General features: G+C 37.4%; 1 protein-coding gene across 2 annotated transcripts in view; it reads right to left on the reverse strand.

Moving 5' to 3' along the window:
• The window catches only part of LOC113054984 (protein shisa-6-like), a 78,683-nt gene that overhangs the window by 10,897 nt on the left and 46,958 nt on the right, over positions 1–20,828 (reverse strand). The window lies entirely within an intron of this gene.

The raw sequence follows: 20,828 nt of genomic DNA on the forward strand, positions 1-20,828 counted from the left end.
GTGAGACTGAAGACTGAAGTAATGATGATGAAAATACAGCTGCGCATCACAGGAATAGATTACATTTTACACTATATTATATTCACATATAAAACAGTTATTATAAAATTTGATAATACTGTATTTCACAATATTACTGTATTTGTGAACAAATGAATGCGGCCTTGGTGAATAAAAGGGACTTCTTTCATAAGCATTAAAAAAATCATAATTAATCCAAAGTGTTTGTGCTGCAGGTTGGGTTACAAATTTCAATACTTTGGTTTGTTTTGCTCATTTCATTAACCCTAAGTACAAGTCAAAGCAATATTCACTGACATAGCAGCTGTGTTGTAATTGTAAATCAATTGATATTCATACTTACTGAGTGTCTTAATGTTCAGAGGGCTGGAATCACGCTTATGTATTTCCAAGGGCATGTCTTTGGGTTTTATATAACGCTCTTGCATTCAGCAGACAAATAAAATCTGCATTAAATGCGACCCCGGGACGCTTCAGTGTCATTTACACAATTATATCTCATTAGCAAATGACACCAGCATGAAAACCCAGTGTTTATATGTGATTAACTTCGGCGTGTTCGACCGGGTTCAGTTTTCTGAGAGCAGTCTCAAATCAACACTGACAAGTTATCTGTTTACAACGGTCTTAGTCTGAAATAAGCTTGTAAACAACAACGTGCATGTGATTTCGCTCTAAAACAAAGGTTTATTTCTCTCTCTGGACATCCTGACACACAGAGAAGAAAAACATGCCGTGCTCGGTGCTTTGTTGGCCCTCTGGTTTCTGGTGTGTGGATTTGAGGACCAAAGCAAAGCAGACAAGCACAGATGATTAGGTGCACATCTGCAGCAAAAAACACAGTCCAATTACTCAAAGCAGTGCCGTATGCTAAACCGCAGGACCACTAGCTGCTGTCCCGCTCAACCGGCCCGCTTTGATCAAGGGACCAATTATCCAGTCTTCACTTCGCCGCGTAAATGAACTTGTTTGGTGTTTTCAGACAGGAAACAGCTTTCCTCAGCTTCACACGGAAACCCACTTTTCATTAGGAATGACAGTGAAGAGGGAGTTTGAAGAAGAAATAACAAAAAAAGCTTTGCATGACGCCTGAAAACAGTTTCCTGAATGCAGAGTTTGTTAAAACCCTTGGAGTGTGTTTTGTTTCATCGCAGGCGCATGCAGAGACGTGATCAATTCAATTTAAATGGCGATCCGAAGCAACTTCAGCTGAACGTTCACACACTGTCAACCAACAGCCTTTCAGGGTTTCTGAATAACACAGATCAATGAAGAACTACAGGTTCTGTCCACTTGATTTGGGAAGTGTTTAATATATTGCTGTTTCTACTGTATTCTTGATCAAATAAATGCAGCCTTAGTGAGCAGAAGAGACTTCTTGCAAAAACATTTAAAAATCATGAATCGTTTGACTGGTATATCAGTTCCTGAACTGGATTTGATTTAAAACTCCTCTTTTAATTCAGTGTATCGTCATATGCGCGTTGGCATATTTAATTCAGATTCAAATGAATGAATCTGAGAATTTGAAAATTAAACCAATCAACCAAACAAATAAAGAAATAGAAGAATATAATCATCACTTAACTGCCTTACAACTTATGGTACTGTAGGTTTGTTCATAAAAGAATTGTTAAAATCACAAAAATGATTTCATGGGGCCCAACGAAACTCAGACAAAAACTATCGCTGCACTTTTAGATGAAGAGCTCCCCTCCAGCGGACATCGGTTACAAAATGCTGCTCTTATATGTGACTTGCACAATGATGCATTCTTTGAATTTACATTTTTTGATGAAGTTTCACTGGCCTGATGTCAAAACGAAATGTCAAAGAGCCCCTCAAGCGCTGGGAGTTATTTCTACATCCAGTTGTTTCCCAAACAGAGGGAGTTCGCTGACAGAGGTCACGACCCTCGCCCTCTGAGTCAGTTATGTGAGACATACACTGCCAGGTCAAATTCACAGGGTCTGATTTCAGTATTAATTCATGCATGAATTAGCATTTCAATTTCAAGACTTTTACAGCAGAATCACGACTGCAGAAGAGGACTGAAAGACATTCGAGCGCAAATGCATTTTGATAAATACCTCTTCAATGAATAGTTCATCCACAAAATAAAATTTGATAAAAATGCACTCATCCTCAGGCCATCCCTGATGTAGATGAGCAGTGCTGGGGAAAGTTACTTTTAAAAGTAATGCATTACAAAATTGCGTTACTCCCTAAAAAAGTCACTAACTACATTACTTAGTTACTTTTTATGGAAAGTAATGCATTACAGTAAGTGATTGGTTTAAATATATGAAGTTCTATGTATAGCAAAAGTAAACTCGTCTGTACAGTAGAACATAGGAGAAGAAGGTTCACCACTCTTCAGCGCAAAAAAAAATAAATAAAAAAATAAAAAAATATATATATATATAGACATTAGCAAAGACATTAGTTAAGAAAATGGGATTAAATACAGTTGTGTTATTTAAAATAGTTAATTATTGCATGTTTATGTCATATTCTGAGTTTGCATTTCACGGTTTTACTTCATTTTAAGGAATACTAAATCCTTATTTTATTTTTATTTGCAAGTGGGATGAATAAATGCACATTCACATTTAGTCTAGAACAACATCATGTTCACACAGAGCACAATTTCTCCCAATATGGGACAGGAAAACTGTCAGTCAATAAATGTGAGAACAAGGTAACCTTTTTTTGAAAGAGTAACTCACAAATTTTGTTGTAAATTAAAAATGAATGCGTTACTTTACTAGTTAAAAAAAAAAAGAAATCTGATTACGTAACTCGCATTATTTGTAAAGTATTACCCCCAACACTTTAGATGAGTTTGTTTCTTCATCAGATTTAGAGAAATGTAGCATTACATCACTTGCTAAGCATTGGATCCTCTGCAGTGAATGGGTGCCGTCAGAACGGGAGTCCAAACATCTGATAAAAACATCACAATAATCCTCACCATTCCAGTCCATCAGTTCATGTCTGGAGAAGAGAAAAGCTGTGTGTTTGTAAGAAACAAATCCACCAGAGATCTGACTCTCATTATGGATCCACTGCTGAGCAAACGATGTAATGCTACGTTTCTCTAGAGCTTTTCTGATAAGGAAACAAGCACATCTACATCTTGGTACATTTTTCAACCATTTTTTCTTTTTAATTATTATATTTGTGTAAACTATTCCTCTAAGCAGGTTTAACACACCAGAAACTGCTATCTTTTCACAAAAGGAGATGCTGTTATTTTCCAAACTGCTGTCAAACTCCAGAAAGGACAAAAAGCATCGTATGAGAGAAACTTTCAGCAAATTACATTTGGGTCTGTTTCTCAGAAAAAAAAAACAAAAAAAAACATATGATTTCAGAAATGAGTTGAAACGAAGTATGCTTTTAGTTCTTTTCGTGGCTTGTCATACTCACATACTTTTGAACAAGGTCTGACAGCTTCTGCATTTGATCAAGGCCTGACTGTCACACACCATTTAAATGATCCATAAAGCTCAATACATGACAGACATGAGGATGAAATAAAACACATCGCTGCTGTGTTTATTAAAGATAGGCTATATCACATGAATTATGTGAATTCAGTCAAGCACATAAATGAATCTGTACCCAGAAAAAAGGCAGAGTTAATGAACTGACAGTGACAATACTCCCGAAGGCTTTCTGAAGTGTCCTGTGAGCGGCTGGTGGATGTTAATCAAACGCTGAGAGATCTCAGAGCGGCCGCTGACCTGATTCACATGAGCAGCGCTTCTGGGGAAAACACTCGGATCAAAGAGTGAAAGCACAGATGACAAAACAGGGAGAAATCAAGTCAAACTATTTCTCTAATAAATCATTTCTCCTTCATACTGTTACTTGTGCTGCGGTAGAACAATGGTAACTTGATATAAGCTACCTATCATAAAAATACACTTATTGATATAATGACAGGGCTATTATGCTGAAACACTTTTACCCTAATAACTAAACAAACGAAAGAGGAAATTATATTTTGCATAAGGAAAAGGGTTTTTACGACCTTTAGGAAGCATTTCACCATTTAAAATACTGCAAATTACATCAATATTTTAATGCATCCTTGCTGTATAAAATATCAATTAATTGCATCCTTGCTGAATAAAAGAATCACATAGAAATTAAATAAATAAATAAAATAATGTAATGCAGCTTAAGATTATATTAACAAAATAAATAAATAAAAGTACAATTTAATTAGTATTAGTATTATTAAAACCAATAATTGTAGTAATAATAATAATAGACATAATAAACATTAATAAAAATAAGATCATATATATATATATATATATATATATATATATATATATATATATATATATATATATAAAATCTTATTTTCTAATTTTAAGTAGTTTTATGTTGATATGTTAAAATACCTAGAACTAAATAAGAACTATTATAAATTTAACTAAAATTAAAATGAAAACAGAACAGTTTCATATCTAAAAAATAAAAATATGAAAACAACAACAACAATATATATATGCTTAATTTTCTTAACTAAACATTTTTCTTTTTCTTCTATCCGTTTAATTTTGGACTGAAACAATGAGATGTTTTCCATCTCCATTTTTTTTTCTTCTACCAGGGACAAATTTTTTTTAAATTGTTTGTAAATTTAACAGCACACTTCTCTTTAGTTATATTTCATGTTCATCGCACAAGTGGACGAGGGAAGAGCGTTTAACCTCACACTGACACAGGAGAAGCAGCTGTCTGCAGCTTTAAGAGCAGAGCTCACATCCAGGCCGCTTTCTAAATGTGAGTGCCCTACATTGAGTGGTCTGCAGGGGAACAGGCCGTTTCACAGCTCTCAGCTGGCATCAGGGATCAAACTGCAGGGCTTTCAGACCAGCTCTCATTTCTGTCCCCAACAGATGGAGGAATCAACACACTTTTCAAGTCAACAGCAAATCAAAATCAACCCCGTTTACTTTCTTAATGTGCATTCCTGGTCACATCGTGCACAGTTCATCAGCACGGCATATTAGAGAAAACATTTGCCGTGGTAACCCTATATCAAAATGTAGTGATATGCTTTATATATTTGAAACCTCTGCAAGGTCATATGTTTCAAATCAACTGCTCCAACTCAATTCCTGTATGTGACGTCCACTTCTGACAATCCAATCAATCCCTGATGGATAAAATCAAGTCCTGTCATACTCCTTCTGGCTGAATTTCCTGTTTCTCTCAGAAAAATGTCAGATTACAGAAGTAATGTGGCTTGAAAACACATTTTCTTGTTTCTAAAAAACAAGAGATACTTATACTGTACTTCAGGAAAGAAAGAAAGAAAGAAAGAAAGAAAGAAAGAAAGAAAGAAAGAAAGAAAGAAAGAAAGAAAACTACATAAAACCACATAATCAAACTTTATCTATCAATATTTGAGAACAGAAATACAATATATAATATGTACACTACCATTCAAAAAATTTGGGTCGGTAAAATGTTTAAAGTTTCTGAAAGAAGTCTCTTTTGCTCACCAAAGGTGTTTTTATTTGATTAAAAAAAAAAAAAAAAAAAAAAACTTTTCATTATTATTTTATGAATGGAAAGTTCAAAAGAACAGCATTTATTTGAAATGGAAAACTTTCATGACATTAGGAATGTCTTTATTGTCACTGTTGATCAATTTATTGCCTCCTTTCCAAATAAAAGAATGAATTTCTTTGACAAAAACACTTACTGACCCCAAACTTTTAAAACGCTAGTGCAAGTACAGAAATGCGGTACTAAACATGCATTTTTGGAGCATCATTCATATTCCAGAGCGAGACTCGACTCTGTTTCAGCCGTGTTATCCGTCACTGGCAGGTCGTGGCGTGATGGAGCTGGGATCCGGCTCTCATTGTCTTGCTTGTAGAGATAAGCACAGATTTAATTGATGTCTTCCTCAATGTGAAAGAAGTAACATCATTCAAAACTGTGTTTATCTCTATGCAGTGATTCCTCCGGCCACCGGGGCGCAGCGTGAGTCGACGTGACGTCCTGAAGGAGCTTGAGGAGATTGAGTCAGGATGCAGGAGAAGCAACACATGATGTACAAGACAAAGCAACAGTAACGTTTAAGATACATGATTTGCAGCCTTTTGTGAATATCACAGTGATTTTAAAGGAATAGTCCTCTGCAGTGAATGGGTGCCGTCAGAATGAGAGTCCAAACAGCTGATAAAAACACCACAATAATCCACCAGTTATCCATTGGTGAGCAAGTGATGCAATGTTATATTTCTACAAATATAATGAAGAAACAAACTCATCTGCATCTTGGGTGGCTTGAGGGTGAGCACATTTTCAGCAAACCATACTTTTTGGGGTGAACTATTCCTTCAGTGCACATGCTATTTGGCCACATACAGTAATTTCATTTCTCTGTTTCGCATTTCAAAAATGACATGGCCATCTGCTTTCTAAAAATGATTGTAAATAAAACAAAGATGCTTAGAGAATTTGTACAAGAAAATACCATTTCAGTCTTCCTGCTTCGAAATGTCTTGGTTAATAAGATGTTTTACTTGCCATTGTAATTGTTTGCTAAATTCACTAGTAATTTCTGAGTGAATGTTTTTTTTTCAGTGCACATCAGAACTCTCTCTCTCTCATTCAAACTGAGAGAAACGCACGGCACACAGAGCTGCAAGCTCAATCTTGTTCCCTCAACCCTGCCTCGTCTGGAAAAAAACGAAACCAAAAAAACTATTGGTCAAAAGATTGCAAACCGAGTGAATGAAACTCTCCGGCAGCAGGAATGATAAACTACTTTAATTCTGTGTGGCTTTATCAAAACTTTCCACACCAACACAACAAGTTTCCTGTTTGTTTAGCGGCACATAACGGCACAAGGACACAACAAAATACAAAGTGGATTATTTTCCTGAATTCTCATTGGCCCTTATTTTGTTTGATTAATTGCTTTGCATGTTTCCTCCCAATGAAGCACAAGACTGCACAGAAGAGGAATGAGATATAAACCGCTCTAATGAGGGAGAAATGTCAGGCTTTGTGAAGACGCCACAAACTGAAAAATTGCACCATAGGTCTGTAAATGACTTGCAATTATGGATTGCCTATGAATGTGTACTGACATTTCAGTGACTCGACTTGAATGCATAATTCAATGCATGCTTACATTGCGGCTGTTTTTATTGTTTGATAATCACACAAAACCTGTCAAGAACATCAGGCTCTCTGAAATACTTCACTCTGACTGTGTGTAATAATATTTGTGTATAACGACGATAAAATACACTACTGGTCAAAAGTGTTTTATTTTATTTTTTAAAGAAGTTACTTCTGCTCATCAAGGCTACACAAAAACAATAAAATTATTAAATATTATTACAATTTAAATTAACTGTATTCTGTTGTAATGTATTTTAAAATTAAATTTATTTCTGGGATGCAAAGCTGAATTTTCAGGATCCCGATAAATGTTGTGCTAGCAATGTAACGTGCTAAATCATGCTAGCAACATGTTAAACTGTTAGAAATATGTTAACTCATGTAAGTAACACGTTACAAAATGCCAAATCATGCTAGAAATAAGAAATCAATGCTTTACATCATGTTAACAACATGCTAAATTGACGACAACTTGTAAGTCATGGCAGCAAAATGCTATATCATGCTATCAACATAGTAAATCATGCTAGCAGAGTGCCAAATCATGTTTGAAATATACTATAAACGTGCTAATTCATGCAAGGAACATATAACATAAATCATAGCAACATGCTAAATCATGTTAGCAACGTGATAACTCATAATTCAAACATGCTAGCAACATGCTAAAATCATGCTAGTAACATCCTAGCGAACATGCTACTCAGTGTAAACAATGTGGTAAATCATGCTAACAACATGTTAAATCATGCTAGCAAAATACTGAATTTGATTGAGTTTCCCTGACTAAAACCTTCGAACGTCAGGCTTTTCCAAGTTATTTTAAACTTTCAGACAACACTTAGTCAGGCCAACATCAGACTTTGTCATCACACTTGATCAGTCTAATCTAATTTCTCTGTCTTAAGTATAAAAAACTTATGAGTTACATACAGTAAACTGACACAAAACCTTGGAACAATAGTGTATACATAACTCACCAATTTTCTTCATGCTGTACTTAATTATGCCAATGATATTATTCTCAAAAATTCTCAAAGTTTTAAGGTGAAAAGACATTGGATGTTGGTCACGCAGTAGATCCATCAAGTCTAGATCAGTCACAGTATGTTTGATGGCGTCTCTCAGACATGATTTGTCATGTAGAGATGGACACACACATGTGTATCTCCTGTCGCTATCAAATATTGATCAAACAACTAATGAAACATCCAGAAAAAACACTGGCAAGCCAAGCAGCAGCGTTCACATCAATAAACCACAATCAACACCAGCTAGTCTAAGGTTCAGAGTCACGCCGATGCCAAAAAGAGACGAGTGGAGAAAGTCTGATGGCCTGGGGTGCGTGTGCGGTTCCTACTACGTAAGTTTGCGACACTTTTTGCGAATGTGCATTTGAACAATGGTTTCCGGAAACACCGAATCATTGAACATGTGACCATAGTTGGCTAACGATGCTTTTGGGAAACGCACCCCTGGACGACTCTGGAAAGATGAAATAATCTAATTCAGATCGGAGAGCGACTGTTCTAGAGACCTCACAGGATTTAACCTAGTTTGTAAAATTAACACCTTCCACCCTGGAGCTTTATGACAAAAGAGCAAGATGTGTCATTACTGTCAAGACGCCTAATAATCAGTGACCAAGTCCTTTTGATGAGAACTAAGGCTCGAGTTTGTGTTGATTTGGAGGCAGGGATCTGTACGTGTGACCGAGACTAAGACAGAGACAGAGTTTCCTGATTCAGTCCACCTCAGACTGACATTTCATTATTCGTTATAAATGTTACATACACTTTGATTTAATTTAGATGCATACAAATGTTTCATACGTTTAGCCCCGATGAAGGCTTGAGTGCCGAAACAAGGTTTTTCTCTAGCTCAGTTTTTCTTTTCTTCTTCACAATAGTTTCAAGTACTTAGTTTCTCATTTTGTGAATATGTGTAATACAAATATGAATATAAAACTATTCAATTTGTGAAGTTGTTTAAATCATAAAAAAAACATAAAAACTATAATAATCATAATAATCATAATATTAATAATATAAAATCATAAAAATTGTCGAGATGTTTAAATTAATCATATATAATAAATAATGATAAATAATTACATAATAAATAAATGTAAATATATATATATATATATATACAAATATAATAAATACAATTTTGTGAATATGCAACAAAATAACTTACACCTTCTAAGAAAGAAGGAAAAGGAAAAGGAAAAGGAAAAGGAAATAATAATAATAATAATAATAATAATAATAATAATAATAATAATAATAATAATAATAATAATAGAATACACATTTGTAATGTTGTACCAGAATAACTCTATAACACATATATATGATATAATAAAATGTTGATCAATGAATCAATAAATATCAATAATATCAGTAATTGTATATATATATATATATATATGTATGTGCGTGTGTGTGTGTGTGTGTGTGTGTATTAACATCTATATGGGAACATTTGTGTTACATATACATATATATATATATATATATATAATTAATTAAATAAACTTTTGTGAAATTGCACCATAATACCTCTATAATACATTCATTTGGAAAATAATAAATGCTTAAAAATATTATTATTAGTGCAGTACTACATGGTCCTACATATCTGACCTTGAACCGAATGGAGCATTATGTTTTTGAGCATCTGCCTTAATCTATCTGCTGTAATAAATGACCAACGATTGCTTGGGACATTTTCTTAAAAGCTCTTCCCAACCGCTTGCCAAACAGCCCAATGTAAAAGCTTTTTAAAAGCCCCACACATTCGCGTTTGACCTTCCAGTTACGTGACTTTCCAAAAACGGCTCTTTTTAAATAAGCCAGGTTATCGGCCACCCGCATACAGAGTCTGGTATGAGCCGATTGATTCATGAGGCCTAATCGAGTGTCTCTACGCCGCTCATCGACGTGGAGGAATGGAGGAATGGAGCCAATTAACTCTGGCTTTGAGAACACAGTGAAATCTGCCGCGCGTGACTGGCAGAAGCGTCCGACGAGCGTTTCCTGGCATTTATTATGAGCTGTTTGATTTATTTGCCACTATCAGGCGCCCGGAGAGTGTGCATTCGTCCCGGACAGACACACAATGATGGAGTGGAGCGGCTGGACGAGGAGCTATACAGCGCTATTGATTACCTGCCTGTATTAGCACAGCCGCCCATAGAGATGAGAGACTCTTACCCTTCACAAACAAACACAAGCAGTCCAGCACAGGTAAGAACAGGCATTCATTAAAGGCTGCTGGCAGCGTGCCAAGACTTTAGTCAGAGGAAGGGCCACTGAAACACCTTCATTAGCATATGGAGGGAAATAATTGGGATCTGGAGCTGTGGAGTGGCTCAAAGCAGCGAGGGTCACGGCTGTTTGGGAAGAACCATGATGGATTTATTTAGAACAATACTTATCTATTTTTAAAAAAAGAAGAATTTTATTACAATTGAAAAGATTTTTCATAAATTGTTAATGCTTTGTGTCTTCTTTTGATTACCACTGTTTTAAATCCTAAATCCAGGAAAAAAAGAAAATAAAGTTTTCCTGAAAAAAAAAAAAAAAAAAGATTGTTAAAATTTACTTAAACCAATAAAGAAGAATCCAGAAAAATAAAAACAAGAAAGCAGAGAATTCTGGAAAAATAAAACATTTATAAAAAAAATGATTTTTTTTTATAGTGCTCTAATTTGTAATTTTGTTTTGAATTCAGAGGAGAAAAAAATTAAAAAACAGAAAGCAATTTCACAAGGTCCTACAAAAAAGTAATAAATTATTCAATTGTTAAAGTTTTATAAATTTAATGAACTAAACATGCTTTATGATTGTCAACATTTAGTTAAAACTTTAAATGGTTTACAGAAAAAAATAAATGAAAAAAGTGAGAAGAAAATTAATTAAATAATAATAAAAACAATACCCAAACAGATTTGATAGGGTCTTATTTACAGCCAGGTGTTTGTCAAAATAAAAACAAACTGTGAAGCTCCTTGAGCTCACAATGACAGCTGCTGGGGGTCTGTGGTGAAACAGATGTGTGAAACACAGACAAGAAGCGTTTCTTTGCCTAAAACTGTAATCAGGCGCTAAACGCTTAATTAGCCTCCAGCGGCAGCTCACATAAACACACACACACGAGCGTTTGATTCAGCGTGACTACAGTCCTACTCTCTCCAGCAAGGCCTCTGGACTGATTCATGATTGCATGTGATTCTGACACATCAATAATTATGCATAATCACCAGTAATGATAAAACGAGTCATTTTAGTTCCAGATGCTGACTAGTCAAGCCGGCGTTCCAGTTGTGTAAATACAGGAGCTGAAAACAGCTGGGATGTGAAACACCTGTTGATCAGCTCCTGTATCTGTTTCTGTATCAGCTTAATAAACTTGTGTTTGATTTGACTAAAGGGTCACAAAAAACTTCTGTTTTAACCTTTGTCCCAACAACACATCCAGCTAACAAAAAAAAAAAAAAAAAAAAAAAAAAAAAAAAAATATATATATATATAGTATATATATATATATATATATACTACAAAGTATTTGTATTTAGTAACGTTTTTCTTTAGCAATATATTTTATTGTCAAATTTACATTTTCAATTCATTTTTTCATTTTCAATTCAACAATTAATATATAATTTTTTTTGCAACTTTTTAATGAAAACATTTAAACCATGTTTACAAAAATGTCTGTTTTAGCTACGTTTTTCTTTAGCAAAGTGTTTCATTGTGAAATATATGCCATATATTAGGTAGAACATATTTAAAACAATTAATTTATGTTTTTAATTGCGGGAGAATTCTAAAGCTATAATGTAACTGCCACAGATTCTTAAGTCCTGTGTTCTCATTGGTTTCTTTGTCTGCTGTTTATTGTTGTGTCGATGCGTGGCTACCCTTTACTTCTGGATTACTTCTATGGATTTATCATTAAAGACTTTATTTGGATTTCTCCCATGTCATGCACCCAACCGTAACATTAGCCCTATGGCATTCCCACTATGCAGATCATCAAACAGACTCTTTAATTTCAAAGCAGGGCAAAGAAATGTGTACGACACAAGCACTGTAAAGAAGGAGCGACAGCCCAGATCTGCTCCATCTGACACCTGAGAGGAATGCTCTCTCTGAAAGATCTCATCGGTGTTACTGCGATTCATCTGATCGCGTCCCCAGGAGTCAAACACCTTTACCGGACACAGCATGAAGTGGCGGCCAATCACTGTGCCAAGCTCAATCCAACGAGCCACAGATATCAGGAGGCACACAGCTCGTCCCTGATAACCCCTGCTATTTCAGTCCGGGAACGGACTATGTATGCTGCATGGTAATACATTTTATCTGTGCTTTTCAGAAACAAATATCTTTGACAAAAGGCTGGGCTTCTGCGACCTCGATCACACGCTTAAACGTGGAAACACAGCAAAGGACTGATTTATGCTTTATCGAATCAGACACTCAATTCACTAAATCTCTTTAATATCTCAATTGCTTCTCCCAGACACCAATATGATTAAAAGAAAAGAAAATGGAGATTTTTGATTAAGTCTAAAAAATGTAATAAAATAATAACACAAAACTGAAATCTCACATCACTCCACCACTGTCTCAGAAGGGATCTCACGTTATATTCAATATTTGTTAGTATACTAAAGTCTTTCACCAGAGGTATCAATTAATTCAAAACAAATCCTCTAATTGAGATCTGATCCATGCTCCCCATATTCCTGTCCTAAATTTTTGCTATAGTAGCATAATATTAATGCTAGAAAGCCTATGCATTTGGTAGCTAAATGTTTTAAATAAACCATTAAACCGCCCCTCATGCTCTTTCTCAAATAAATGAAACTTTCATGAGCAGAAGAGATTTCTTCCAAAAACATCCAAAAGCCTTAATTATTCAAACATTTGAACTGTAATGTGCAGTATACTTGTATATACTGTATCTTGAATAAAGAAATACATCTAAGACTAACAATATCTAAACATAATACAACCAAGAACTCCCTTATGTGCAATGAAAGAGCAATAAAAGTTGATATATGGCACACGTGTCTCTATACGGGTCAGAATAATCTGCAATGCAGCGCCTCTGAGCTAGAATCCTGAAACGCTGCTCAACTTCACTCGCTTCTGAAGGGTAAATATACACATGCGTAACTGCACAGGTGCCGTCGGATGCCACATGTTCCAGTTAAACACGACCGAGTAAATGATTCACTTGCAAACGAGAGCAGAATAAACTCACACACCTGCCGCAAAAGCAACACTAATGACGATTTCATCTTGAACTCACTGACACTTCAATTCACGAGAAGCGTGAATTAGTTCATTTATGCCTACAGAAAAAAAGTATTGGAGACAGTACACATCCCTGTGGTACCCCAGTATCTAAAACCAAGCAATCCGACATAATATTATTAACACAAACTCTGTGTGTAGAATAAACTCACACACCTGCCGCAAAAGCAACACCAATGACGATTTCTTCTTGAACTCGCTGACACTTCAATTCACGAGAAGTGTTTCAGGTTTGTGTTTGGTGAACGAAGCAGCACAGGCAGAAAACATCACGTCCGAGCAAACTCCTCTGGCATTAGCGAACGGGCGATATGGTGTGATCATAATCACTTTGGCACACTTCCTAATGAAGGCGGACGTGTGATGGCACGACCTTCTGGACGGCTTTTCTCATTCACTTAAACGCTTCAGGCTGTTCGACTGCAGTCTTTCTAATATCAGAAACACAAGCGACATGATAATAACCTCATTTACATGAGACCTTGAGCTTTTGAGGGGAGAAGACAGGATGTAAATCAACCATGTGTCGCCTGTACTCTTTTATAAAAGAGGGTGAACGTGATGAACGTTTGCACAAGCCACATCTGCTCTATATATCATATAATACTGTATGCTGTCCACTTCTACAGAGATTTGATGGCTATTGAGTACATATTTAGTGCATATTGCTATGCTTAGTGCTTAGATCCTGGAATAGAGAAAAAGAAAACATGCACATCAAATACCGTTTGTGGTCTAATAACCAGTAATATCAGCTTTGATTGTACAGTGAAAGCATGCAATTTGAAGTTTTATTACTGACAGGGAGTGTAAGTGTCTTTTTCAAGGACTCTACATTATGCAAACACAGCCCTCACCAGCGTTTATATGGGTACTTGAAAAGCTGGTTAAAACGGGACAATGGTATTTGAAGGACGAACCTGAGACATATGAAAATATGACAACATCCTAGCAACATGCATGGTCAAAAACACTCATATTCATGTGTGTATGATTTGCATATATCATTTCCGCGCGCACAAGCTTTGGTAAGCGTGTTGGTTTAGCTCAGTTAATCTCCTCACCCATCTCTAATTACAGTCAGAGAATGCAGTAAACTTCTCCTCCCACTCCTGACCGTCACGTCACATTTACCGCCCCGCTGAGAGGGGCGCACAGGACCCCTGCGGCCCTCGGGGGCCTGAGTCGGCACAGTTCACTCTGCTAAATTGGATCTTAAACGCAGATAATTGTTGCTCGGGTGAGAATGCAGCTATTTTCAAAGATGCATCGTCCACACAAACACCAGACAGTGATTCATGATGGTCTTTCAGGGGTTCGCAATTAATTGAAGCTGGTCCTGGTGGAGACACGGCATCGTAAACCACTGTGTACTTTACTTTATGTGCTCTACTTTCACTATTAGTATGCCGTTGTCATTAGAAAGGCAAGCAATAAACATGGTGGATCACAAATAAGGAAACTGAGCCTCTCATCATATTAATGTGCACTGTTACAGCATGACACAAGGATAACCATGCAGCACTCAACATTTCTGCACAGCATGGATTTCTTTGTGCTTTCAATCTATCTGTCTATCCATCCATCCATCTATCCATCTATCTGTATGTGTCCTTGATAAATATGCAAATCCAAAGTAATGTTATTTAGTATTTTTTAAACAATATACTGAAAAAGAAAAAAAATGAAATTGCCATGAAATTTCACAAATCATTACAAAGAGACTGCAAGTAACATACTGAATAAAATGTCTGACCTAGAAAGACGTCATATTTAGTATTAGTATTTTAAGTTGCATTTTCTTGGAAGAAATACTCCAATAATCTTTTAATCTTTTAATCATTTACAATTTTGAAAAATCATATTAAAGTTAAAAATATTTAAAAAAAAGAAAAAAAGAAAGAGAATCTGAATGCATTAGACTGCTGCATTAAATTTGTAAATATTCTCAAATTTTTATTTTTACAGTGCTGTAAAAAAATAAATAAATTGATTAATAAATAAAAATAAAAGCTGCATTTAGTTATATCAACTTAAAATAACTTAAATATCCAACTTAAGTAAACTAAAGTTAACTGAATGTATAATTTTAACTCAAGCATGAGCACAACACGTTACATTTTTAATTGTAATAAGTAGTTGCAGCAATTATTTTTCATAGTCAGTGTATGAATCTCTGACACACTACAAAAATCGTAATGACGCGAAAAAAAAGAAAAGAAAAAAAAAGATTAAAGAAACCAAATGCACTGCGAGAGCTGCATATTTTACACCTGACCTCCTTCATTTGGTTGAACAGAGTTCATCGCTGCTGATCTCTTTCTGAAAGACCGACACAGATGTTCATGGGATAGTTTACCATGCTGTTCTCTTCTATTGTGTGGATATTTACCTGAATTTGATTGATTGTTTTCTTTCATTTACGATCAGCTTCAGTGCTGTAGATCTATATCTGTTCCCGTTTGAGGAGTGACGTGATATAAAGCCTGTGCTGTGATAAAAGATCAGGGAGATATTGGAGCTTGTGAGATTAATGTCAAACTTATTTTGGAGCTCCCCAATGCTCGCAGAACTTCTTATGAAATGACTCTCGGTAGGGCCGTTACCGCGTCCCGCCAGGATCAAGTACTTCTGGATTTGGGTTATTCCAGCCCTCCGACATTAATTTAATGTTTCATTTCGTCTGTTCTGTTAACATTAACACTATATTTAATTTCTATTACCTTTCTGTCAGAGATAAATTCAATTAAACGAGAAAACATCGTCAGGAAGATGACTTTGGCCCTGAAATAATGCAATTTTCCGAGATGTCTCTCATAAAGTTCTTTATGGGAAACAAAAACAGAGACACATGAGAACACACTGTTGACTTGCAGTATGAGAATAGAGCTATTAATATTGAGCTGCTGATCAACTGAGAATTCATTTTTAAATTAAAATTATATTTCTGAGTAGCAAACAGCTGCTGGATTCTCAAGAATCTTCTTCTTAGTGGCATTTTTTCTGATAATTTCATAATAAGAAATATATAAAATACAAATATGTTAAGATTTAGGAGGATGGAGTATAAAAGCAGCCTCATGTGGGACAGTACACAATCAGACTACATCAAAACATGTTCATTTAAGAACTGCACTTCGAAATTTACTTACTATACTTGCTTACTATATAATATCTTTAGGAATAATCCCCAAGATTCATAATTGCACTTTTTTTTGTGAATGTTAGGAATTACAACTAATAGAATAAAAACTAAGTTAAAACACTTATTATAAAAAACTGTTATTTTGTACTAAAAAGTTTGATGGATGGATTGATGGACGGACGGACAGATGGGATGGATGGATGGACGGACGGACAGATGGGATGGATGGATGGATGGATGGATGGACGGACGGGATGGATGGACGGAGGGATGGATGGACGCACGGACGGACGGACAGATGGGATGGATGGATGGATGGACGGACGGGATGGATGGACGGAGGGATGGATGGACGCACGGACGGACGGACAGATGGGATGGATGGATGGATGGATGGATGGACGGACGTATGGGATGGATGGACAAACAGACGGATGGACGGACAGATGGGATGGATGGATGGATGGACGGATGGGATGGATGGATGGATGGATGGACGGACGGATGGACGGATGGGATTGATGGATGGACGGACGTATGGACGGATGGGATGGATGGACGCACGGACGCACTTAACTGTTATTTTGAACTAAAAAGTTTGATGGATGGATGGACGGACGGATGGGATGGATGGATGGACGGACGGACGGACGGACGGACGGATGGGATGGACGGAAGGATGGATGGACGGACGTATGGGATGGATGGACAAACAGACGGATGGACGGACAGATGGGATGGATGGATGGATGGATGGATGGATGAACGGACGGACGGATGGGATGGATGGACGGACAGATGGGATGGACGGAGGGATGGACGGAGGGATGGATGGACGCACGGACGCACTTAACTGTTATTTTGAACTAAAAAGTTTGATGGATGGACGGACGGACGGACGGGATGGATGGATGGACGGACGGACGGACGGACGGACGGACGGATGGGATGGACGGAAGGATGGATGGACGGACGTATGGGATGGATGGACAAACAGACGGATGGACGGACAGATGGGATGGATGGATGGATGGATGGATGGATGAACGGACGGACGGATGGGATGGATGGACGGACAGATGGGATGGACGGAGGGATGGACGGACGGATGGACGGAGGGATGGATGGACGCACGGACGCACTTAACTGTTATTTTGAACTAAAAAGTTTGATGGATGGACGGACGGACGGACGGATGGGATGGACGGAAGGATGGATGGACGCACAGACGGACGACAGATGGGATGGATGGATGGATGGATGGACGGACGTATGGGATGGATGGACAAACAGACGGATGGACGGACAGATGGGATGGATGGATGGATGGATGGACGGATGGGATGGATGGATGGATGGATGGACGGATGGATGGATGAACAGACGGACGGATGGGATGGATGGACGGAAAGATGGGATGGACGGACGGATGGACGGAGGGATGGATGGACGCACGGACGCACTTAACTGTTATTTTGAACTAAAAAGTTTGATGGATGGACGGACGGACGACAGATGGGATGGATGGATGGATGGATGAATGGATGGACAGATGGGATGGACAGAGGGATGGATGGACGCACGGACGGACGACAGATGGGATGGATGGATGGATGGATGGATGGATGGACGGATGGATGGATGGACGGACGGATGGGATAGACGGACAGACAGATGGGATGGACGGAGGGATGGACGGACGGATGGGATGGACCGAGGGATGGATGGACGCACGGACGGACGGAAGGATGGATGGACGCACGGACGTACGGACAGATGGGATGGATGGATGGACAGACGGACGGACGGATGGATGGACGGAGGGATGGATGGACGGACGGACCGATGGGATGGATGGATGGATGGACGGACGGATGGGATGGATGGATGGACGGGATGGATGGACGTACGGATGGATGGACAGATGGGATGGATGGATGCATGGATGGACGGACGGGATGGATGGATGGATGGACGGATGGACGGACGGATGGGATAGATGGATGGACGGAGGGATGGATGGACGCACGGACGGACGGACAGATGGGATGGATGGACGAACAGACGGACAGACAGGATGGATGGATGGATGGATGGATGGACAGACGGACGGATGGATGGACAGACGGATGGGATGGGATGGATTGATGGATGGATGGATGGACGGACGGATGGGATGGATGGACAGACAGATAGACAAAGAAATAGATAGATAGATTGATTGATAGATTCCATAGAAACACTTCAGAGTAAACAGAGCTTTATTAGTGGAAAAGATGCTGGTTGCAATATCAACAGTTCAGGATATTTCATAGTTCAGTTTGTATTTAGTTTACATATCTAGTTTATATATATATATAGTGAGAGAGAGAGAAAGAGAAAGAGAGAGAGAGAGAGAGAGAGAGAGGGGGAGGGAGAGCGAGGGAGAGTTAAGTTTAATAACCCTGCTCAGCACCTCCTATCAACAACCATTTGTTGAATAAAAAAAATAGGACTACAGGACTTATTTTGTATCTAATTCATAAAAGCAGTTTTACATAAATTGCTGTAAATAAACTTATGTTCATGACTTCATCAAATGAACGGAACGTGATTAGGATTATCATAACTCCTGATTACAGTTTATGAATCTCTTCAGTCATCTTCACGAGTGATGGGAGGTGTTTCCCTACGGCCAATTTATGATTACACTCCTTTATCACCCGCACATTTCTCCACTTCAGTCTGCGACTTACTGAAGGCGTTTATCCACCCTGCCATTACACGATCTGTCATAGTTCATCATTTCCCCCGTAACCAACCGCTCTCAGCTCTTACTTCCCAAAACTCCAGGCGCTGAGAGTCATATGCAGCCAAATCTCATCTCATTTAAAGCAGGGATCCGAGGTGAAGGTGATGCGTGCCGTTCCTCAGCATTATGAATGAACAGCAGTTTAATCTGCGAGTAGCTCCTGGCGGCCCCTGAGGGCCCTGCCGCTGGAAGTGCCCGTAGGACTAGCAGTGCATCATGGTAAATGAAGGCTTTTACCTCCTGCCGGCTGGGGAGAATGTCATAATAGAGCGTTTGATTTGAATAAATGTCTCTCTCTCTCGCTCTCCTCCAGAGCCACATTCGTCTTGTTACGCTGGTGAGATATTCGGTAATAGTGACGAATGAACTTAGACGCATGCAGCATGCTTTCTTAAACACACACTCGCACCTGCTCATTCATCTTAAATATTACACTGCGCAGACACACGCTGCAAATCTCCTGCATGTTCACAGAGCTGCTTTCTGTCAACGGCCCACAGTCTCAATACATCTCTGTTTAAAAACCCTTTCAACTTTCTAAACCTGTTAGTTTTATAGATAATACAAACAATATATTTAAAACAAATGTGAGTTTTTTTTCACGCTCTTTAATGTGGTGTGACAGATCGCTGTATTAGCTTCAGTTTAAGCGGCATGCGAGTCTTTCCGATTACAATAATGAGACAATAATGAGACCTAAAAAGAAAATATCTTCTGCATTTTATTTTTCTTCAGGGGACATGTACCTTGTTTAACCATTTCGACTAGATAATAGAAAGAAACTAAAGAAAATATTTATTATATTTTAAATAATAAAACTACACAATTCCTACACCTTAAATAAATCAAATAAAATTGATCTTATTTTAAGGGTGATTAAATATTTCTTGTAGATAAGAAAAAAAAATCAAATAAATATGTATTGTATTGTTAATAATAAAAAAAAGAAAAAAAAAAGATTATATTCTAGTAAAATTTATTCTGGAGTATATTTTAGTAAGTATTAACAAGCACACATTTAGTAACACAAGTCTTAATATTGCACATATTGTTTAATCTTCTAATATATATATATATTTTTTTCAATATTTTCTAGGATGCATAAATGAAGAGTTTGGTTCCAAAACATGATAAACGCCATCCAAAAAATAAATAAAATAAAAACTAAATAAAGTTTCCACCAAAATCAGTATAGCATCTTGTCGGTATTGAAAAGTCCAATTTAAATTTTACACAAAATACGATAACCACGACAAACGCCAGGTTCCCTTTTTTGCAGAACGCAATATATCCTCTCAACCAATCACAGCGCACCATTCCACAAACTCTAGACAGTAATGATGACACTTTAATACTCCCGGCATTCTAGTTT

This window comes from Carassius auratus, chromosome 3, assembly GCF_003368295.1.
Source record: "Carassius auratus strain Wakin chromosome 3, ASM336829v1, whole genome shotgun sequence".
Classification (NCBI taxonomy): domain Eukaryota; kingdom Metazoa; phylum Chordata; class Actinopteri; order Cypriniformes; family Cyprinidae; genus Carassius; species Carassius auratus.